Source organism: Saccopteryx leptura, chromosome 1 (assembly GCF_036850995.1).
Source record: "Saccopteryx leptura isolate mSacLep1 chromosome 1, mSacLep1_pri_phased_curated, whole genome shotgun sequence".
NCBI classification, from domain to species: Eukaryota; Metazoa; Chordata; class Mammalia; order Chiroptera; family Emballonuridae; genus Saccopteryx; species Saccopteryx leptura.
This window is the reverse complement of record NC_089503.1, coordinates 188,346,945-188,371,916: the sequence shown is the minus strand read 5'-3', so window position 1 is coordinate 188,371,916 and position 24,972 is coordinate 188,346,945. Positions and strand designations below refer to the sequence as shown.

Below are 24,972 nucleotides of genomic sequence, written 5' to 3'. Positions count from 1 at the left end.
TAATAATGGTTCCTCCTAGCAGTAAGGTTCAGAAATTAATTCCATTTGTTCCCTATGTACTTATTCTATTGCTGTTCTTTAAGAATGTTTAGTCAAGTTCATAGTTTTCCAAAATGGAATGAAGTTCTTAAGGGTAACCTAACTCAGTTCCCGAGGTGCCTCTCACTCTCAGCAGACCCACATTATAATTTCTAATGTTCTCAGGGTTTGTGATGTGACAGGGGATTCTGTATCTGCAGTTTTACTTTTGGGAATCTTCCTTTTCTTAGTAAAAGACTAAGCTAGATTAGAGTTTGACTCCTGCCTCATTTCATTCCCTGGCTATTGGCTTTGAAATTCAGTCCATCAGAACCACAGCTTCTATAAAATGCTGATACTAACAGTTTGGGGAGATTGAGAAAATAAAACAAATATGCCTGAAACGCAGTGATCAGAGTGTGAGCATCTGAGTGGACACATGAGCAACACTGATTATGATGCTGCTGCCCAAAAGGACCAGAAAGGGCATACAGGGAGGGGAGGAGGGAGAGAAGCTAAAGGAAGATTCAGAGAAAGAGGAGACTGTGATGCCTAAAATAATGTGATTGCTCAATAGCTGTTACAAGTATCCCTGCCTTCAATTTACATGGTTCTCGTCTTCAGTGCAATTACAAAGCAAGATGAGAATCTCTGAACGTGTGTTTTTCATTTTTATCTTTTTATTTTTTCAAGAAGATGTCAGTAGAAACTGCTTCCCACTTTCTCTCTGGTAGCCCTTTGTCCTAACATTAACCATGTTAACTAACTCTGCAACACCCCTCTGATAGACAGCTAGACCACTTGGGTACTGGCCTGACTGCTCTGATTTATGAGAGAGCCCTTTGTCCATAGCCTGCTGAATGGATGTTTCAACTCAATTAGATAATGTTGGAGTGACCCTGGCTGCTTAGCTCAGTACTAGAGCATCGGCCTGACCTGTGGAGGTCCCTGGTTCGATTCTCGGTCAGGGCACACAGGAGAAGTGACCATCTGCTTCTCTACACCTCCCCATACTCACTTCTCTCTTCCCCTCCTACAGCCATGGCTCAAATGGTTTGAGAAAAGTTGGCTCCAGGCACTCAGGATGGCTCCCTGGTCTCAGTCTTAGATGCTAATATACCTTGGTTGCCAAGCAATGGAGCTGCAGCCCAGTGGGGCAGAGTGTTGCCCACCATTAGTGGGCTTTATGGGTGGATCCCAATCAGGGCGCATGAGGAAGTCTGTCTCTTACCTCCCCACCTCTCACTGAATAATAAAAAAAAAAGAAAGTAAGAAAGAAAAAGAAAAAAGAGAATGTTGGAGTTAGATTTAAAATTTAAACAGTTAGAAACTGCTGTCTGTTTATAAATGACACATGAAACACACATACACACACACTGATTTTTGTCTAGTTAATTTTTAATGTCCTTAAAATTAATAGGAAAGAACAATTGGATCAGTAGGAGAGCAAATGTAGAACAAACATAGAACTTCATCGTCAATACAACTAGTCTTCAAGGTTTAATGGCCAGGAAATAGAATCATGAAGTGACAGTGGCCCTTACATATATAAGTGGCCCCTTACACACAAACCTGCCCATTTCCAATTTGAAATGAACTTACAGATATACCTCCTACACTGGCTACACCTGAGCCCTTTTCACCAAGACTGACATTCTTTCTTATTTAAAATTTCCTACTTTATACTGTGATTATCACACACTAAAATCATTATTTCTAGAATCTTAAAGAAAAAAAGTGCTTTTAAGGTCCCTTCCAATTATGGAAAACCTAGCTAAATTGTATATTTTTGCCATTTGCTCTGGGTCCAACCCTTAGTGTGTTCACATATGGATCCATCAGCTGTGGGGCTCTGGGAATAACTACTGTGGGGAGGAAAAGCCACCCACACAGAGGACTCCGTTCTGCTTTCCTGATGACTAGGCTTCAGAGCTATCCACAAGGTCACTTCTTTGTACTTTCTTGATAAGAGATGTTTTTGATTAAACAGAATTCTTTCAATTTTTTGTGTCTTTGTTCTGTTATAATGCAGAGGGAATCAGAGAACCTTTATTGCTTCATGATTGATACCCTTTATAAGTGAAGTAGTTACCATGGGGAAGGGGTTTTGAAGAAGGGAATTGAGGGGGAGGGGATTAAAAAGGGACAAATATATGGTGATGTAAAATGTTTTGACTTTGGGTGATGGGCACACAACAGAATCAAATGCTATAGAGATATTTACCTGAAACCAGTATACCCATGTTGATCAATGTCATCCCATTAAATTTAATTTTATGATAAAGTTTTTAACAAAAGGAAGAAGTGCCTTTACATAAGCAAGTGAAGCTCAGATGGCTGTGAGCTGGAGGTCCTCCCGCAGGTTTGGATTCGGAGAGCCATAGTGCACAAATCAGCATGTGCTCCGGTCTTAACTGTGGCTCTTGTCAAATACTCTTGCCCTTTCTTGGGGATAACCTTTTTGTCACTATTCTCTTTGCAATTCTGCTAAAGTAGCTCTCTCTCATATTTATATAAGTATGGATCTGTGTGAAACATGAGATATAAATAAAACCTTTCAGTACAGGAATTAGCACCATCATATGCTGATTGCCTATGCTCACTGGGAAATATTAATGTAAACTGCCTATTTTAAGTAGAGTGGGTGGTTTAAATGACTCTATTTCAGAGAATCTTTCCTTCAGTAATTCTTGTTGTTGTTTTTTTATATCTGCCCATATATATTTCCATTCCCAGTAGCAAATAAGTAAATAAACAAATAGCTCTTACTGAAACAACATTAACTTATTATCTTGCTCAGAATTAAAAGAGATTTCAAATGTGGAAAAGGTCTGGGATATTACCACCACTTTTAGAAATTTTTACATATTATCGGCATTTTTATACATAAATATTAATTGACCCAAATTTGTAATTTCTCAAATAAATTGATAAACTTAAAAGAAGGTACCTATAACCATATAGTATTATTGTTTTTATTATACTGTCTTCTAATCATTATTAATCCATATAAAACTATAATTTTAATGACTCTATACATAACATTTTATTATGCACTTATATACATTTTCTTTATGTTAGCTTAACTTCCAAATGTCTTATAGTAATTAAACATAATATGTTTAACAATGTACATTTTGGCCTGACCTGTGGTGGCATGGTGGATAAAGCTTCGGCCTGGATTGCTGAGGACGCTGGTTCAAAACCCTGGACTTGCCTGGTCAAGGCACATATGGGAATTGATGCTTCCTGCTCCTCCCACCTCCACTCTCTTTCTTTCTCACTCTCCTCTCTCTATAAAAATGAATAAATTTTAAAAAATCTAAAAAAAAATGTACATTTTATAGCATTGAACGTCCTTTCTTTTTTTGGGTTTTAGTATTAATAATAACAATAATAGCAACTATCACTTACTTATTAACTGTTTAAACATTAAATGTCTTGTTAACAAAGCACAGACCAGGCTTAGATTGTTATGTGGAAATGCCTAGCCTTTAGAATTTGATATACTTAAATTTATACTATTGTATGATGTTAGTCAAGAAATTATAAATTCTATTTTTTTTCTCACTTTCAATTTCTTCCTCTAAAAAAAAAAAGAAATAAAATGATAGCTATCTTAGAAATTGTACCTAACAGAATCTAGCACTTAATAAATGTCAAGAAATGGGGAAGTTTGTTATTGGGAACTACTCCTAAAAGTGATTTATCCAAATTTATAAAATAAATGGATTGATTTTAGTATTCTTTGCATATTTTTAGATGGATGTTTAGGATAATTAAGCTGTAAGTGCTGCCAACAGTATGCTGTGTTCCTTTTTCCATATACTAAATCCTCAAGCAGTTTACCTTTTCACTATACTTCTTATTTTTCTTTATCATTGTAACAAATAATAGAGCTTGTTGTGCACCTAGCATTTCTGAAGCCAGTAGTGCAACTGGCATGGGGGAAATGTCTTCTGTTCAATGAGAGTCAAAGACTTAGCTACAGTCTCCACCTCTGGGCGTCTGTGTGTATGTGTATGTACTTGTCTGTCTGCATCATGAGGCTTTATTTCATCATATTGATATCATAGCATATCAACCAAGATGACCAAGATATGGCCTCTAAAGAAAGACATGTGTAAACAGATAATGATACAATATTACTTGTAATAGAATTATGCACAAAATGTTGCAGGAAAATATTTTTGCCTAAGGGATAAGGATGGTTACAGAATTTACTTTCGAATTTAAATGTTTTTCAAGTGAATATCGGCTTGCTAGTTAAATAAAGAAGAATGCAATATTAATAGGTGGAACCTACTCAGAGAAAACAGAAGATGCAAAGTCAAGTATGACACCAGAAGGAACTGCATGTGTGGGAACTGTTGCTCTGTAGCTATAGCAATCCTGGTAGTGGAGATGGCAGCAGGAAGAGAGGGGTGGGAGTAGCAGAACAAAGCTGGAAAAAGATAGGAATCAGGTAAGCATTGTGAACCTCCCAGATCAGGGGTCGGGAATCTATGGCTTCCGAGCCTGATGTGGTTCCATTGATGTCTGCATCTGGCTCGCAGACAAATCTTTAATAAAAATAATAATAATAACGTGTAAAATATAAAACATTCTCATGTATTGCAATCCATTCATTTCCTACTGCTCATGTTCATGGTTGTGGGTGGCTGAAGCCAATCACAGCTGTCTTCTGGGACAACACCAAAATTTTATTGGATAATGCATAACGTACATGGGTCATGGTGAGGTCAGGAAGTAAACTTCCTTCCTTCAAATCAAGTAGTCAGCTATCTAATTGCAGAAACCCTTTTGACGAAGAAGATGGCTAAAAGAAAAAAAGATGAGGAGCATCATACTTTTCAGCAGGAATGGACAGAGAAATTCACCTTTGTGGAGAGAGTAGGTTCTGCAGTGTATCTAATATGCAATGATAAAATTGCGTTGATGAAATGGTTAAATAGAAAGCGGCACTTCGACACATACCATACTACATTTGCATCAAAATATCCAGTGGGGGACAGCAGGAAGAAAGCATGTCAAGAGCTACTGTGCAGAGTGCAAGCTAGTCAGCAGCAACTCCGTGTTTGAACCCAACAAGGTGACTGGAATTCGGCTAGCTTTGCTGGTGCTTTAGCAATTATGAGAAATGCAAAGCCATTCACAGATGGGGAGTATGCCAAAACATTCATGCTTGATGTTGCCAATGAACTTTTTGACAACTTTTTGGATAAAGACAAGATAATCAAACGAATAAAAGACATGCCTCTGTCAGCAAGAACGGTTCACAATTATACCATCATGATGGCAAATCAAATTGAGGCAACACAAGGGAAGGACACAAATGCAGCACCATTTTTTCTCTCACTTTGGATGAGTCAACGGACATAAGCCATATATCCCAGTTCAGCATGATTGCAAGGTATGCTGTTGGTGACACACTACGTGAGGAAAGTCTTGCTGTTTTGCATAGGAAAGAGACAACAAGAGAGGAGGATTTATACAAGTCTTTCACTGAGTTTGCAAAGAAGAAAATCTACTGATGGATAAAATTATTTCAGTGTGTACTGATTATGCTCCATGCATGGTGAGGAAAAACAGAGGATTCATAGCACTTCTTCATGAACATGAAAAGAGACCCATCCTAAGTTTTCACTGCATTCTACATCAGGAGGCGCTTTGTGCTCAGGTGTTGTGGCGAGCAGCTTGGTGAGGTGATGTCACTGGTCATTCGGGTGGTCAACTTTATTGTTGCCTGAGCTTTAAGTGATCGCCAGTTTAAAACACTGTTGGATGAAGTTGGGAATAATTATCCTGGTCTGTTTCTGCACAGCAATGTGCGTTGGTTGTCAAGAGGGAAGGTTCTCAGCTGTTTTGCGGCTTGTCTGAGCAAAAGTCTGGACTTTTCTTGAAATGAAATACGTCGAGCATCCTGAGGGAGCTAACACTTAATGGCTCCTGAAGTTCTACTCTCTCGTGGACATGACTGAACATCTGAACCAGCACAATGTGAAAATTCAAGGTGTTGGAAATACAGTCTTATCCCTTCAACAAGTAGTGTTTGCATTTGAAAACAAGCTGGAACTCTTCATTGCCGACATTGAAACTGGTCGTTTACTACACTTTGAAACACTGGGAGAGTTTAAAGATGCATGCACAGCAAGTGACCCTGCTCAACATCTTGATCTCCAGCAGCTAGTGGGCTTCATAGCTAATGTCCTGCAGTCATTCAAAGCGCACTTTGGAGAATTTCATGAGCGCACTCGTCTTTTTAAATTCATCACCCATCCACACGAGTGTGCAGTGGGCAGCGCCGACCTGAGTTACATCCCTGGTGTCTTCGTCAGAGAATTTGAGCTACAAGCTGCTGACCTGAAGGCCTCAGACATGTGGGTGAATAAATTCAAGTCACTGAATGAAGATTTGGAAAGACTTACATGACAGCAAGCAGAGCTGATGAGCAAACACAAGTGGGAAGAAATGAAAAAACTTCATCCCATGGACCAGCTGATTGTCAAAACTTGGAACGTGCTTTCCATCACAAACCACACACTGCAGCGTGTGAGTATTGCTGTACTGACAATGTTTGGCTCTACATATGCACGTGAGCAGTCTTTCTCACATCTAAAGCATGTTAAGACCAACCTATGATCTTGTTTAACAGATGGAAGTCTCAACACCTGCGTGAAGCTTAACCTCACCACGTATCATCCAGACTACAATGCTATCAGCAAAACCATGCAGTACCAGAAGATGCTTTATTGGTGAGAAATACTTTATTCATCATTGGTTAGCAACAGCATAACAACATTATTAAAAACATTCACAGGACCTGAAGATAGCAGCAGAGTAGGCAGATGCTCCGACTCCCACTTCACACCACCACACTGGATTACAAATTAATTAGGAACAATCAGCATGAAAATCCAACTCTGGACTACAAGAATAGCTCTCAAAAACCAAGGAGCAAAGAAGAAGCTTCACCAAGTCTGGTGGGGAGCACCGAGGAACAGTGGGTCTCCCCTGCTTACAGGAATGAAGGGGGGGTGAGAATGAGAGCCCAGAAGGGCTCTCATTCCAAGAAAAAGAGTAGAAAATATTTTTCACAGCTACTTGCCTGGGGACCTGTGAATGAGTTGCGTTGAGAGGGCTGGCTTATCATCCAAAAGGAAAGGGGAGAGAGAGAGAGACAGACAGTGACAGGCAGAGGAATGCATGAGAGGACCTGAGAAGTTGACTTATTTTTTGTTGGAGGTAGCGTAGCTGGGAAAGGGGTTGATCCTTCCACATAACACAAGACTTAAGTGGTTCCGGGTCACCCATCTCAAGATATCTATCCAGCAACAATCAGCGCAATAAGACACAGCTGAAAACAAGAAGTGGGGAGGAGGTGCAGTAACTCAGGTCTCCATGGAGATCTGAGATACACCTCCCCCTACTGAAGCAGAGAAAGCACTGTGCCCCCAGAAAGAGTAACTGGCAGATCAGGCCTTCAGAGTCTCAGGTTACACCCACCACATTTCTGGATACAGTTTCAAATAAGCCCCTTGCTGAAATCAGTTAACAAGACTACCACTGATATAAGATAACTGAGAAGAAAACAAACAAATCAAGACTTCAAAGCAGCTCTACTAGAAAAGCCAAACCAACAGTGGATTATAAACAACAGCTGATTCCAATCCAAGAAGACCTAGAAATAGCACAACTGAAAAATGGAGCCAGACAACACTAAGCCTAGTCTAAACCAGCCCTACAAACAACACACACAAATATATAGACATAATGAGAAGACAGAGAACTGCAATCCAAATGAAACCACAAGAGAATCCTCCAGAAAAGGAACTGAGTGATATGGAAATAACCATACTACCGGATGCAGAGTTTAAAATGATTGTTAGGATGCATAGCAATCTTAGAACAACAATGAATGGTCATTACACAACACCTAAATAAAGAGATAGCAAGTATAAAAAAGGACATTGAAATATTAAAAAAGAATTAGTCGGAGGTGAGAAATACAATATCAGAAATGAAGACCACAATGGAAGGAATTAAAAAGCAGGATGGATGAAGCTGAGGATCAAATCAGCGAGTTGGAAGACAAGATGAACAAAGGCATGGAAGCAGAGCTGAAAAAAAAAAGAAACTCAAAAAGTCTGAGGAAACTCTAAGAGAGCTCTGAGACAACATGAAGAGAAATAACATCTGCATCACAGGGGTTCCTGAAGAAGAAGAGAAAGAACAAGGAATAGAAACTTTATTCAATCAAATCATAGCTGAAAACTTTCCTAAATTGATGCAAGGAACAGTCTTACAAATCCAAAAAGCACAAAGAACTTTGTTAAAGATAAATCCAAAGAAACCTCACCAAGACACATCATAATTAAAATACCAAAGCTAAGTGATAAAGAGAAAATATTAAAAACTGCTAGAGAAAAATAGGCTATCACCTACAAAGGAGCCCCCATAAGGATGACATCTGACTTCTCAAAAGAAACACGTGAGGCCAGAAAGGAATGGCAAGAAATATTCAAAGTAATGCAGAACAAGAACCTACAACCAAGATTACTTTATCCAGCAAGACTATTATTTAAAATTAAAGAGAAATAAAAAGTTTCCTAGACAAAAAAAAAAAAATAGAGGAATTCATTACAACCAAACCAATGCTGCAGGGAATGTTAAGGGGCCTGTGGTAAACAGATCAAAGTGGGAAAAGAATCTAGCAAGCAAGGAATACAGGAAAACAGGACCCATACATATGCTGTCTACAAGAGACACACCTTAAAACAAAAGATGCACATAGACTGAAGGCAAAAGGATGGAAAAAAATATTTCATGAATAAAATTAAAAAAAAGCTGGGGTAGCAATACCTATATCAGACAAAATGGACTTTAAAATTAAGGCTATAGTAAGAGATAAAGAAGATCACTACATAATGATAAAGGGAGCAATCCAACAGGAATATATAACCATCATAAATATCTATGTACCTAATATAGGAGCACCTAAATATATAAAGGAGACTTTGATGGTTATAAAGGGTGAGATCAACAGCAATACTATAATAGTAGGGACTTTCAATACCCCAATAACATCACTAGATAGATCCTCAAGATAGAAAATTAACTAAGAAACAGCAGACTTAAAGGACACATTAGATCAACTCGATTTAATAGATATCTTTAGAACTTTTTACCCTAAGGCAGCAGAACATACATTTTTTTTCATGTGCTCATGGTACATTCTCTAGGATAGACCACATAATAGGACACAAAAGCAGTCTTAACAAATTTAAGAAGATTGAAATTATATCAAGCATATTCTCTGATCACAATGGCATGAAACTAGAAATCAATGACAACAGAAAAACTGAAAAATACTCAAACACATGGAAACTAAATAACATGTTATTAAATAACAAATGGGTTAACAATGAAATCAGAGAAGAAATAAAAAAATTCCTAGAAACAAATGATAATGAACATACAACTCAAAATTTATGGGACACAGCAAAAGCAGTACTGGGAGGGAAGTTCATAGCACTACAGGCATTCCTCAAGAAGCTTGAGAAAGCTCAAATAAACAACCTAACCCTTCATCTAAAAGAACTAGAACAGCAAGTAAGGCTCAGAGCTAGTAGAAGAAAGGAAATAATAAAGAACAGAGCAGAAATAAATGTCATAGCATCTAAAGAAACAAGAGGATCAATGAAATCAAGAGGTGGTTCTTTGAAAGTGTAAACAAGACCGATGAAACTTTAATGAGACTCACCAAGAAAAGAAGAGAGAGGACTCAAATAAATAAAATTAGAAATGAGATTGGATAAATAACAACTGACACAACAGAAATACAAAATATTGTAAGAAAATACTATGAAGAATTGTATGCTAAAAAATTAAACAACCTAGGTGAAATGGAAAAATTTCTTGAAACATATAATCTTCCAAAAATCAATCTGGAAGAATCAGAAAATCTAAACAGACCGATTACAACAAAAGAGATTGAAAGAGTTATCAAAAAGCTTCCCAAAAACAAAACCACTGGGCCCGATGGCTTCACTGGCGAATTCTACCAAATATTCAAAGAAGAACTAACTCCTATCCTTCTCAAACTATTTCAAAAAGTTAATGAGGAAGGAACACTTTTAAGTTTCTTTTATGAGGCGAGCATAATTCTGATTCCAAAATCAGGCAAAGAAAACAAAAAGAAAGAAAAATATAGGCCAATGTCTCTGATGAATTTAGATGCTAAAATCCTCAACAAAATATTAGCAAACTGGATCCAGCAATACATCAAAAAAAATCATATATCATGATCAAGTGGGATTTATTCTGGGGAGGCAAGGATGGTACAACATTTGTAAATCAATTAATGTGATTCACCACATAAACAAAAGAAAGGAGAAAAACCACATGAAAATTTAAATAGATGCAGAAAAAGCATTTGATAAAATCCAGCACCGATTTATGAGCAAAACTCTTATCAATGTGGTAATACGGGGAACATACCTCAACATGATAAAGGTCATCTATGACAAACCCACAACCAACATCATAATTAACGGGCAAAAATTAAAAGCAATTCCCCTAAAATCAGGAACAAGGCAGGGCTGCTCCCTTTCACCACTCTTATTCAACATAGTCCTGGAAGTCCTACCCACAGCAATCAGACAAGAAGAAGAAATAAAAGGCATCCAAATTGGAAAAGAAGTAGTAAAACTATCATTATTTGCAGATGATATGATACTGTATATAGAAAACCCTAAAGTTTCAGTCAAAAAACTACTGAACCTAATAAATTCAGCAAGGTGGCAGGATATAAAATTAATACACAGAAATCAGAGGCATTTTTATACACTAACAATTAACTGTCAGAAAGAGAAATTAAGGAAACAATCCCTTTCACTATTGCAACAACAAAAAAATAAAGTACCTAGGAGTAAATTTAACCAAGGAGGTTAAAGACTTGCACTCAGTAAATTATAAAACAGTGATAAAAGAAATCAAGGAAGACACAAAAAAGTGAAAGCATATACCGTGCTCATGGTTAGGAAGAATAAACATCATAAAATGTCTATATTACCCAAACAATTTATAAATTCAATGCAATACCAATTAAAGTACCAATGACATACTTTAAAGATATGGAACACATATTCCAAAAATTTATATGGAACCAAAAGAGAACACGAATAGCCTCAGCAATCTTGAAAAAGAAGAATAAAGTGGGAGGTATCACACTTTCTGATATCAAGTTATACTACAAGGCCATTGTACTAAGATCAGTTTGTTACTGGCATAAGAAAAGGCATATGAATCAATGGAAAAGAACAGAGAACCCAGAAATAAACCCACATCTTTATGGACAATTGGTATTTGACAAAGAAGGTAAGAGCATACAGTGGAGTGAAGACAGTCTCTTTAACAAATGGTGTTGGGAAAACTGGACAGCTACTTGCAAAAAATGAAACTAGACCACCAACTTACACCATGCACAAAAATAAACTCAAAATAGATAAAGTACTTAAATGTAAATCGTGAAACCATAAGCATCTTAGAAGAAAACATAGGCAATAAGTTCACCGACATCTCTCACAGCAATATATTTGCTGATTTATCTCCACAGGCAAATGAAATAAAAGACAGGATAAAAAAATGGGACTATATCAAACTATAATGCTTTTGCACTGCTGAAGACAATATGAACAGGATAAAAAGACAAACCACACAATGGGAGAACATATTCGACAATACATCTGATAATGGGTTAGTAACCAAAAACTTTTAAAACTCAACACCAGGAAGACAAACAATCCAATCAAAAATGAGCACAAGAAATGAATAGATACTTCTCCAAAGAGGACATACAGATTGGCCAATAGACAGATGAAAAAATGTTCAACATCACTAATCATTAGAGAAATGCAAATTAAAACCACAATGAGATACTTCACACCAGTCAGAATGGAGCTCATTAACAAAACAGCACTATTATAATAAGTGCTGGTGAGGATGTGGAGAAAGGGTGATCCTCCTGCACTGTTGGTGGGAATGCAGACTGGTGCAGCACCTGTGGAAAACAGTATGGAGATTCCTCAAAAAATTAGAAATGAAACTGCCCTTTGACCCAGCCATTCCACTTATAGGACACCATATCACTGACTGAAAAAAAGAAATGCACCCCCATGTTTATGGCAGCATTGTTCACAATAGCAAAGATCTGGAAACAGCCCAAGTGTCCATCAGTGGACGAGTGGACTAAAAAGCTGTGGTACATATATACAATGGAATACTATGGGGCTATGAAAAAGAAGGAAATCTTACCTTTTGCAACAATATGGAGGGACCTGGAAACTATTATGTTGAGTGAAATAAGCCAGGCAGAGAAAGAAAAATATATGATCTCACTCATTTGAGGAATCCAAGGAATAATGAGAACTGAGGAACAGAATTGAGACAGAGGAGGGGTCAAAGGGACCAGAGGAAAAGAAGACAGAGGAAAAGGGGATGATAGGATGGGATAAACCTGAAGGGAAGGGGGGAGGGTGCTGTAGAGAGGGGGGCAAGGGAGATGTTGAGGGGAATAGGGGGGAGATGGGAGGGGGGATGCATTCGGGTGACCCTAGAATGTATGTAAACAATTAATTAAAATAAAAATAAATAAAAATTTGTTTTTAATTAAAAAAAAAAGAATTCAGAGGCTTATTGTTCTTTAAAAGTGTTGGTCTTACATAAAATGTACACATTTACTTGTATTTAGTGTTAAACATATTTTATGGCTCTCACGGAATTACATTTTAAAATATATGGTGTTCCTGGCTCTCTCAGCCAAAACAGGTTCCCGATCCCTGTCCCAGATGATTGGCTCAATGCTGGTTATTTCATGTATATTTTGTCATACAACTCTCAGAATAACCCATTTGTTTTGTTTTTCAAGTGAATGGATGGAGACAATGAGACAGACTCCTTCAAGCACTCCAATAAAGATCCACCCAGTAAGCCCCCTACTGTTGATTCTTTGCCCATCTGGGGCTGTTGTTTGGCAACTGAGCTATTTTTAGAACCTAAGGCAGAAGCTCCACAGAGCCATCCTCATCACTTGAGGGGCCAACTTGTTTGAAATAATCTGGCCATGGCTGTGGGAGGAGTGGAGAAGCAGATGGTCACTTTTCCTGGGTGCCCTGACTGGGAATTGAACCAGGGACATCCATACACTAGACCGATAGTCTACCAACTGGCCAGGGATAGAATAATCTGTTTTTAGAGTTAATAGAAATGAGAATTTGATTGTGAAGGGAGTTGTTAAAAGTCAAAGGACAAGCTTGATGTTCAGACCCATGTCTACATCTTTCCTCATGACTGAGATGCAATTAGTAGTTAATCAGGAAATATGTGTCTTTTCATTTATTTGGGTTTAATTAACCCAAATGTAAAGATAAATTTTCATTGAGAGCACAACACAGATGTTGTAAAAATTGCATTTTTCTTTTCCACATAAATGTCTCCTCCCATAAATCAGCCATAGTTTCTGTGGGTTGTGCAGCAGATTCTCTTTTTACAGCCTATGTGTTTTGTTAAATACGGCTGCCATTTACTCTTTTTTTATTATTATTATTTCTTAATAATTTTATTTTTAATGGGGCGACATCAATAAATCAGGATACATATATTCAAAGATAACAAGTCCAGGTTATCTTGTCGTTCACTTATGTTGCATACCCATCACCCAAAGTCAGATTGTCCTCTGTCACCTTCTATCTAGTTTTCTTTGTGTCCCTCCCCCTCGCCCTTTCCCTCTCCCTCTCCCCCCTCCCCCCGTAACCACCACACTCTTATCAATGTGAAACTAAGAGCCATTTACTCTTAAATGAGGTGTACAGAGTGTCTTTAACCTGCTTATATGTTTCTGTTTGCACTGATAAACTTCTTTTCCAGACCTTGAGCCAGGAGGGCTGGTTCCCACAGTTGTCCATCATGCTGGAGGTGGCACATCTAGGAGGGCTCAGAGCTCCAGAGATATCCCTCATGCAGACACCATCCTGCCATGTTGAGAAAGGACACTTGTCCCTGTTCTCAGCTTTCTGGCTCAGGCTGTATGCCAGATTGATTGTGTCCAAGTCTAACCTCCTTTCAGGTGCCCCTCTGGGGAAAAGCTTATCCAATCAGTGCAGCTCTTGGGTTGCCCTTGCTTCTTGATCTTATGCAGGGAAGTGGCTCCCATTCCCTGCTTCTGGTCTACACTAAAGCACCCCTTTCTCTTATCACCCCCTCCAAATTGAAAGCTAACCAGACCAAAAGTCATCCCACCATTTCTATAGAGGGTCACACAATAAATATCTGAAAACTTTTGAGTCACACTATTTCTGTCACAGCCTTTCCTCTTGGTCTTTGTAGCATGAAGCAGCCAGAGGCAATATGGAAATGAGTGATTGTGGTCGTGTTCCAATAAAACTTTATTTATGGTGTCTGGAATTTGGATTTCAAATAGTTTACATGATTCTTTGGCTGTCTTCCAACAATCTCAAATGTAGGAGCCTTCTTATCTCACAGGCTACACAGAAAAAGGTTGCAGGAGTCATGAATCCACCCGGATCTTGGTGATACGTCTGTGGGGAATTAGGGTCTGACCAATGGGGTCCATCTACCTATTACTCTTCAGCATCTTCAACCCAGAACCTAGAGCAGCATCTTCTAGTCCTCTTGTTTGTGAACTTCCCCCTAGGGGGCTTAGCCATTTCAGTTTTCTCCTCTGGATCTGTGCATAGAGAAGGGGGTGGTTCTGTTAGCAAATGGATACAGATCTAGAAGTGGAAGGAGAGTTATTTCTGTCTCTCTGAGCAGTTGCTTTGTTATTTAACCTTTGCTGTACTTTGGGAACCTCTCCAGTTGGACTAAACTAAACTGACTATGAACTAGTTTGTAATTCTTTGAATAAACGTATCTAAACCTCATGCTTTTTCTATGTTTTTCTCATGATATTGTGTGGCAAACAGGAAGGTACCTTTGACAAGTAGGTGATAGGATCGACAACTCAAAGTGTAAATTGAGACAAAAATAAATGCCAATTCCTAATTTTGCTATTGCTGTTTATTCATTTATTTACCTAGGAAATAATTACACATGCCAGCTACTTTATATTTTGTACAAAGATGAGTAGAATACCATACTGTCCTTCAGGGATCTACAGGGTCTACAGAGGCTGTTGAAATGTTTCTTTATACTGTATTCCAATGTCTAGTTTCATATTGTGGGGAGCACAGATAGAAGTGTGCGCTGTTGGAGGTCAGAGCCTACAGTATTTGTAGGGTCAATCTGGACTTGGCCCTTCCCCTCCCTAGTTCCTGGTGCTATGGTCTTGGATCCTGGCTGGAGCTGTGGAACAAAGAGCAGTAAAACTGCACCTGAGTTTTTGGTAAGGACAAAGGAACTGAGTCACCAGATGTTATCAAGGAGAAACAGCACAGAATGGCACATACGCTTTCACCCTAACTTCTGCTTGCCAGCTCACCTTCTTGCTGGCCCATAGACAAAGAGTTTCTGCTTAAGCAATTGCCCAAGGCTTAACTATTATAACTGCATTTCCCCTCCACGGGGTGTAGTGCTTTCACAGACCTGCCATAATCAGTGCTGTCCCTGTACGTGAGTAATAAAGTCTATGTTTGCTCCATCTGGTCCTCCTTGTGGTTTCTTTGGGATCAAGCAACAACAGCAGACTGATTTTATGGGTCTTGACCTCCTTTGTTACAGTATTGTAAAGGGAAGATGACAGACATCACAGCTTTGTTACAAATTCCAATAGAATTCCATACATAGGAGTAAAGTACTGTCAGCACCTCAGCTATAAACAACAATCCTTATTAGAGGGTGTTAAGTTTGCCTTTTTGTTTGCTTTGTTTCTTGTTGCTAAATTATAACCTTTTAATGTCAGTTTACTGCTAAATTTATCACTTCTTAATCGGATGTCTTTTCTTATGATAGAGTGGGTTCCCACTGCCCCACTGCTCTGTGTGGAGAGCAGACGCGAGTCATGGAGGTCCTTCCATTGGATTGCTTGTCAGACAGCTTTTGTTCTAATGCTACAAGTTGGAAAGAGGCTCTTGTGAAAATGCTGTAAAATTATATTTATTGACCTACTTGTCATGCTCGTGTGTCTGTTTAGGTCTGAATCGTGATGGTACAGATTTTGGTTACGGGTTGCTCGGTAGACTGTGGATTGGCAGCATTGTACCTGTGTGCATCATGATGCTCACTGCTAAGGCTCTTCACTAGTAAGTGCTTTTTATTCAGTATCATTTATGTGGTTATAGATTCAGATTTTAACAGAATCTACATTTATATTGAAAAATGTACAAAATACATGTGCTTGTGTTGCTGCTTTGATATGTGGCCAAATTTAGCTTGTTTATTTAGCAAACAGATACAAAATGAAAGAACAGGTTAGGATGTATCTATTATATAGTATATACAGATATATAGTTATACACACACACGCATGCACACAAACGGGGGGGCAAAAGTAAGTTTACAGTTGTGAGTATGTGAAACACAGAGTTTATTCTTATATTATTGTTTATTAATTCTTGTATTATTTTCCATATGAACAATTATGAGCCTACTTTTGCCCTATCCTATATGTATTTTATACAGGCAGAATTCAGAAGTATAGGATTTCCCCTCCCTTTTAACAGGGAAAAAAAATCACTTGAAAGTTTCTTTTAGTTTTTTAGTTCACATAAATCTGGCAGTGTAAGCCTAAAAATTTTACTTAACATTTTTGAAACAGCTCAATTATTATTGCAGTTTTACCCAACAGGGCATCTGATATGCTTCTAGTAGTAATACACATATCACATGGTAATTGGTAGATGATGTCTATGGTGTTATTGAAAGGAAATTATACTCAGTGTCAGAAGACATTCATTTTAGCTGCAACTCCAACATTTATCCTCTGATTAGTCTCTTAAATCTCTAGGCCTCAATTTCCCCATCTGCAAAATGAATGGAAGAATTTCTGCTTTACCTAATTTATAAGATTACTTTTTAAAGGTCAAATGAAGTGATATTGTAAAACTATTAGTTAACTATAAACCCCATAGAAATAGATGGTATTTTCTGTGACTGACTAACATTATAGGTAGAGAACTGGTAAAAAGTTTTGACCATAATTTTATTTTTAAATTGGTTAATGCAGTCTAATATTTTGTTATTATTCACCTAAGAGATAAATAATAAAATGGTACTTAATTTTAATACATGACTCATATTCATTTCTTGTATTTGAGACAGTTATGTTTGCATGAAGTATGAGAAAGCACATGTTCATTGTGCATATCAGTCCCTACCAATGATACAATTTAGGTTTTTGCATCTGATCTTCAGGATATTTACTCTCTTAGGTGATTTTCTTTTTAGATGTTTACAGTTGGAAGAGAAAAGATACAGTAAATATATATATATTTTTTAAGTGAGAAGAGGGAAAATAGAGAGATAGACTCCTACATGCAACCTGACGGGGATCCATCCAGCAATCCCTCTCTGGAGCTGATGCTCAAATCAGCTGAGCTATCTTCAGCACTTGAAGTCGATGCTCGGACATACTTAGCTATCCTCAGTGCTAGGGATGACACTTGAACCAGTCGAGAGACTAGCTATGAGAGGGGAAGAAAGAGAAGGGAGAGAGGGAGGGGAAGAGAAGCAGATAGTTGCTTCTTTGTGTGCTCTGACTGGGGATCAAACTTTGGATATCTGCACTATCCATTGAGAAAACCAGCCAGGGCCAGTAAATACTTTTTATGTACAGTTAATTTATATATAGTTTATTTTATGTGTAGTTTAATTTCAAGATACTAAGGAAACCATATAGAAAGTCAATCAGATATTACTCATTTAGTTTATTTAATTCCCTTGTTAACTGAAATCTCTTTAACACCTCATATCACCATTCTCTTTAGCTATAGAATACAGCTAGCACGTTTAAAATAAAAGACTAAAAATGCAACCTTAACAAATATATTTAGTAATTTTGAGAAAGACTTTTCCACCAAAATGAAACAGGTTGTTATATAACTAGGCCAATACAATAAAACTGGTTTGCAAATTCTTCAGACAGAGATATGGTTACCAGTCATTTATTTCATGAATAAAATGTTTGCATATAAGTGAAACAAAAGCCTCAATAAACATGTAACTTGTATTTATTTTCTGATGTGTAAGATAGTTCTTAAGTATGGGGTTGGGGTTGTCTAGAATCACACTGGCTGGGGCTGCAAGCCAGTACATCATTTTCCAGCTTTGCCATGTTGGTCAAGTCATTTAACCTCTCTGTGTCTTAGTTAGCTCATCTGTAAAATGGGTGTAATAGTAGGCTTGTGTGGGTTACCTGAGTTACAACTGTCAAGTGCTTAGGTGCACTGTGTGACACTTGGTGAGTAACCAGTACCAATAATTTTTATTCAATGGATGAACTGGTGCTATGGTAACAATTACAGATGGTTCAAAATCATTTATCAAAAAGTTTTGGTTTCTAAAATATAAGATAGAAATAATTAAAAATAGTTCATACTTCTTTTGTTAGATGGCTTAACACAGCATCTGCCAAAGAATGGTAGCTATCACCTTCACTGGGAGTTGTGCAGACATAATCACAAATTATTATAGAATGTAGTTTTAAGGTAATATAAATGAGAGATTCTGTAATTATGGAAATATCCTTGCTATACATTATATTTAGGGTACTTTTAGAAATCTGCTCAGTTATAAGACTTGTTTTGTTATATCCAGAATTTAAAAAGAGAAAAGTAATTTAAATCAAGTTACAAAATGCAAACATAACTGAAATATGGCATCCTGATTTAAAAAATAATAATTAAAATACCTATTGACTTCTCTTTAGGAGTATCAAGGAATATCATCAGCTCAGTGTTTAACTTATTCTGGACTTAGACCTGTTACCACATTTAAAGTGACTTTTTTTTTTCTGGAGAGAAAGGGAAAAATGAAAAAAGGAAGTGGAAATGTAGAATGGGTCATGAAGTGATGGGAGGAATGGCTGGCCTCTTGCCTTCCTAACCATGTAGTCTGAATCAGATTTCGTACTTGTTCTTGTTACGAATACACTTAGTCTTTTCCTTGGGCTCGTATTGGCTGGAGTTAGGGTTGTAGTGGGCAGTGTTTTTCAAGGAAGTCATAATTTGTTCCCAAGGTGGGAAATACTGATAACTTTGGGCAATAATCTGAGCCAAGAGCAGTTGCCAGGCTGATATGTGTCACTTGGAGCAGAACGCCAAGTCTCCTTCCCTCATGTGATAATTATAAACCATCTGAAACCACCGTGGTGCCAGATCTTTCCTTCTGGGTGACCTCCCGGATCCGTGTCACCAGGCAGGTAGTGTTTCATGTATAAATTTCATCTGACTGGTTTCTATTTCAGATTATAATAGTATTGAATGCTGAGGGATCCCAAGATGGCTACAGAGTAGAAGGAAGCTACACTTACCTGCTCCCGGCCACAAATCAGATTTGTAGCTAAACTTTATAGAGCAATCAATCTGAGTAACCAACTGAAGGCTAGAGGAACAGAAGTATTATAACCACGGGCCTACAGAAGAAGCCACACAGAGACTGGTAAGAAGGGCGGAGACACAGAAAGGGCTACCCCCACAAGTGCAGTGGCTGAGAAGCCAGAGAGATATCACCACCACGGAACTCCTTCCCCACACAAGTGTGGGGTTGGGACCCCACTCAAGGATCCCCAACCCAGAACAACAGAGGTAGGAAGCAGCGTCCACCTACATCTGGTGGTGGTGAAAATTTGTGGAGATTCAGTCTGTCTGGGAGACACAGATGACACCTTTTCAGAGACCATCACTCTGTTTATTGTAGCACCAGTGTGGGGGGTACACTGCCCATCCTGATTGCTGGTGGGGCCACTCTGCAATGCTTAGTCCTTGAAGTAACTTTTGAAATTACCTTCTTTGGTGAGGCTATTGGCAGAGACCTAGACAGTGGATCAACCATGTGGCTTTGTAAAGAGGGCTAGTCTCCCTGACCTCAAGCATACAGTCAGTGCCCCTCTCTCCACTTGTTGAATCACGTGGCCAGCACCAACCTACTGAATTCAGTTGTCCTAGGTGACCATGAGCCACATAGAACCAGGACTCTTGGAGCATGTCTCCAGGGAAGCTTTTGTCCAGGAGCCATATGGGCAGGAGCTGAGGTTTGTGGTTCCATCACAGAGTGTGGGGGCAAGTCCTTCCACCCCTGTGAACTCACCGTGCACTAGCCCAAGAAGTGGAAGAAATGCCAGCCCCCCTCCTACAGGCTTGCAGGCTACCCTCAATGGAAAACAGTTTGGGAGGCTTTGGAAAGAAGTCATGCTTTCCCCACCTTGAGTGTACAGCTGGTAGCCTTTCCCCACCTGTTCAGTCACTTGGTTGGTCCCATCCTGCTGAGTGCCACCATGCTGGGAGTTCAGAGTGCTGAAAAGAGCCAGGGCTTTTTGAAGTGTGTGGCCCAGGGAAGCTTTCATTTGGGAGCCAGATGGGTGGGGGGCTGGAGTGTATGACTACTTTGTGGTGGTGGGGGGAGGGAATTCCTGCCTCTTATGTGAGCTTAGCCCACACTACCCTGGAAAAGGGGAAGAATTGTCTGTCCTCTTCCTTCCCCCTCCTACAAGCTTGTGGATACCACCCTCAATGACTGTGACTGTTTGGATTAGCCCTGCAAAGTCCCAGATTCTCTGTCCTGCTGGGTTTAGCTTGTGAGAGGAAGGAAGAGTAGCTTAGAGGTTGGACATTCAAAGTGTGAGTCCCTTGGAGGCTATTGTTTAGGACCTGGATGAAGTGCTTAGCCCCGTCCTGTGGTCTAGGCTGGCATCAACCTCACTGGGAGATTCATTTGCTCTGTTTGCCCAGCTGAAATTGCTCTTGCAGAGGAGATAGCTGCCACACACAACCTGAATCTGTGGCTCGTGGCAGTGACTAAGTGATTTGACTATGAAGTAGGGGCCATTTCCCCCTCATTGAGTGCTTGAATGCAAATAGGGAACTCAACTATCCCCGTCCTCCTGAGCTCAGTTGCCCTGCCCTGCTGAACTGCAACTTATGGAAGGGTCTGTGGGATGAAGCCAGTTTGATCTCATTATACAGTCTTTCTTTGGAAGGCTCTGGAGGAAGACCAGGCAAATGCAGTGAGGTCAGGGGCAGAGTAGTGATAGGTAGAGGCAGACCTCAGGGAGCCTTGGTCCTTTTACTTATACCCAGACTGACCCTTCCATGCACACACAGTCTCATTCCATGTAGCCACAAACAGTGAACAATCTGGTATATCCAGACAGGTAGCCCAAAGCTGGTAACAAAAAACATCTGACATCAACCCATAGCTGAACCCTGCCCAAGTGGACCTGAACAAAGAAACCAGTGGGAGGGGTTTCAAACCACACCAGAAGTAGACACACCCAACTATTCATATGAGCAGCACACTCAGAGGGGGAGTCGGGATCCTGGTCGGTTGGTTCAGTGGTAGAGCATCAGCCCAGCATGTGGATGCCCCAGGTTCAATCCCCAGTCAGGGCCCACAGGAGAAGCACCTATCTGCTTCTCCATCCTTCCCCCTCTCATTTCTCTTTATCTCTCTCTTCGTCTCCCACACCCAAGGTTCCATTGGAGCAAAGTTGACCTGGGTGCTGAGGATGGCTCCATGGCCTCCGCCTCAGGTGCTAGAATGAGTCCAGTTACAATGGAGCAAGGGCCCCAGATGGGCAGAGCATCACCCCCTAGTGGGCATGCTGGTTGGATCCTGGTCAGGCTCATGCAAGAGTCTATCTCTCTGCCTCCCCACTTCACACTTCAGAAAAAAAATGGGGGAGTTAGGCTGGCATCAGACCCTGCTGGGAATAACTCAGCACCAGGGGACAGCCCCTGCACATTTTACACACAGTGATTGAGGTTTACCCTTATAGTCAGCCAGCTTGAAGGGCCAACAGCATTCAAGACTGAAAACCAACAGAAGAGTTCACAATATCCCACAAGAAACATTCCTATAGCGCAGTGCTCAGGTGCTCTGGATGTTTGTGCCACTGAGCCGAACAAGACACATTCATCCTAGAGACATTGTAACAAGTCTGGAGTCATAGCAGTCCTACCTAAAGACAGAGAAAATGGGAAAACACAGAAATATGCCCCAAATGAAAAACAAAATAATTCCCCAGAAAATGAATGAAGTGAAATGGAAGCAACCAAAATACCAGATGTCAAGTTTAAACAATGGTTATAAGAATGCTCAACTTTAGGGAAAGAATGGATGCTTTCAATGAGAACTTAAACAAAGGGATAGTAAGCATTAAAAATAAGAACCAGTTCGAAATAAAAGATATAATATCTGAAATAAAGAACACACTGGAAGGAATCAACAGCAGGTAAAATAAAGGATCAAATTAGTGATATAGAGGACAAGCTAAAAACATTCATGCATAGCATCAAAAAGAAAAGAGAATTTTAAAGAGTAAGGAAAGTCTAAGGAACCTCTGAGACATCAAGCATAACAACATCTGCATCATAGGAGTAGCAGTAGAAAAAAGAGCCAACAAGAGATAGAGAAACTGAAGAAATAGTAGCTGAAAACTTCCCTAACCTGATGAAGGAAAAAGTCACACAAGATAAGGAAGCACAGAGAGTACAAATGAAGATGAACCCAAAGAGACCAACACCAATACACATCATAATTAAAATGCCAAAGATTAAAGACAAAGAAAGGATTTTAATAGTTGCAAGAAAAAAGCAATTAGTTACCTACCAAGGAGTTCCATAAGATTGTTAGTTGATTACACAACAGAAACAGTTCAGGCTAGAAGGAGTGGCATGAAATAGTCAAAATAGTGAAAATCAAGGACCTATAACCAAAACTACTGTACCCAGCAATTCCATAATTTAAACTGTAAAGTGAAATAAAGAGCTTCTGAGACAAATAAATAAATAAATAAATAAATAAATAAAATAAAGGACTTACTACCAAACCTGTATTGCAACAAATATTAAAGGCCCTGATTTAAGAAGAGGAAATGATAAAAGAAATCAAGAGAGAGGGGATTAGAGATAGAGATAGAGAGAGAGAGGACCCTAATAAATAAAATCAGAAATGAAAGAGTAACAACAGACATCACGGAAATACAAAGAATTATAAGAAAGCACTATGAAGAACTATATGTCAATAAATTGTACAACCTGGTTGAAATGGATAAATTCCTAGAAACATACAGTCTTCTAAAACTGAATCAGGAAGAATCAGAAAATTTGAATAGACCAATTACAACTAACAAAATCGAAACAATAAAAAATTTCTCTGGAAACAGAAGTCCTGGACTGAATGGCTTCACAGGTGAATTTTACCAAACGTTCAAGAAAAAACTAACATTTATTATTCTCAAACTATTCCAAAAATTTTAAGAGCAAGAAAGACTCTCAAGCTCATTTTGTGAGGCCAGCATTATCCTAATTCCAAATCCAGAAAAAGACACTACAAAGAATGAAAACTGTAGGCCAATATTCCTCATTAACATAGATGCAAAAATCCTCAACAAATTATTAGCTAGCTGGATCCAGCAATACATTAAAAAGATCATACACCATGATCAAGTGGGATTTATTTCAGGGATCCAAGGTTGGTATAGTATTTGCAAATCAATAAATGTGATACAAACACAGTCAAGGATGAAATTGTGTGATCTTATCAATAGATGTAGAGAAAGCATTTGATAAAATCCAGCATCATTTATGGTAAAAATAAGACAGACAAACAAACAAACAAAAAAGCCCTCAGCACAGTGGGAATAGAGGGATCATACCTCAACATTATAAGGACCATATCTGACAGACTTATAGCCAACATAGTCAGTGGGCAAAAACTACAAGTGTTTCCTTTTAAGATCAAAAACAAGAAAGGGGTATCCATTTTCCCCACCCTTATTCAACATAGTTTGGGCAGTCCTAACCACAACAGTTAGACAAGAAGAAGAAATAAAAGACATCCAAATTGGAAAGGAGGAATTAAAATTGTTGTTATTCACTGATGACATGATGTATCCTCCTGGATCTAGTAAATGAATTTGGCAAAGTATCAGGATACAAAATTAATATTCAGAAATCAGTTGCATTTTTATACACCAATAATGAACTAGCAGAAAGAGACATTAAGGAAGCAGTCCCATTTACTATTGCAACAAAAAAGAGATAAGGTACTTAATAACAGATTTAACCAAGGAAGTAAAAGAACTGGACTCAGGAAATTATAGGACATTGTTGAAAGAAATTGGGGGAGATAAAAATAAGTGAAAACACTTACTGTGTTCATGGTTGAGAGAATTAACATAATTAAAATGTTTATCCTACCCAAAGCAATTTATAGATTCAATGTAATTCCTGTTTAAATACTAATGGCATATTTCACAGATCAAGAACAAATATTCCAAAAATTCATATAGAACCAAAAAAACAAAACAACAACAATACCCTCAATAGTCTCAGCAATCTTGAGAAAGAAGAAAAAATTTTGAGATTTCACAATACTTGATGCCAAACTATAATAAAAGGCCATAATAATCAAAACAACATGGTACTGGTATAAAAACAGACACATAGATCAGTGAACAGAAAAGAGAGCCCAGACATAATCCCATATCATTATGGTCAATTAATATCTGCCAAAGGAGGAAAGCACATACAATGGAATAAAGACAATCTTGTCAATGAATGATGTTCGGAAAATTGAACAGGCGCATGCAAAAAAATGAAACTTGACCACCAATTTACTCCATAAACAATTATAATCTCAAAATGCATAAAAGATCTGAATGTAGATCACAAAATCATAAAAATCCTAGAAGAAAACATAAGCAATAAAATCTTAGACATCACTCATAACAATATTTTTGCTGATATATCTCCTTGGGCAAGGGAAACAAAGGAAAAA

At 38.6% G+C, this 24,972-nt stretch overlaps 1 protein-coding gene across 5 annotated transcripts in view; it reads left to right on the top strand.

Annotated features, from left to right (window-relative positions):
• The window catches only part of CHRM3 (cholinergic receptor muscarinic 3), a 597,168-nt gene that overhangs the window by 141,209 nt on the left and 430,987 nt on the right, over positions 1 to 24,972 (top strand). For 3 of the 5 annotated variants that reach the window (XM_066383358.1, XM_066383348.1, XM_066383368.1), the window contains exon 2: positions 16,169 to 16,277. The exons of the other annotated variants lie outside the window; for them this stretch is intronic. The gene's annotated coding sequence lies outside the window, so the exon portion shown is untranslated. The remainder of the gene's footprint in view (positions 1 to 16,168; positions 16,278 to 24,972) is intronic. 5 annotated transcript variants of the gene reach the window in all.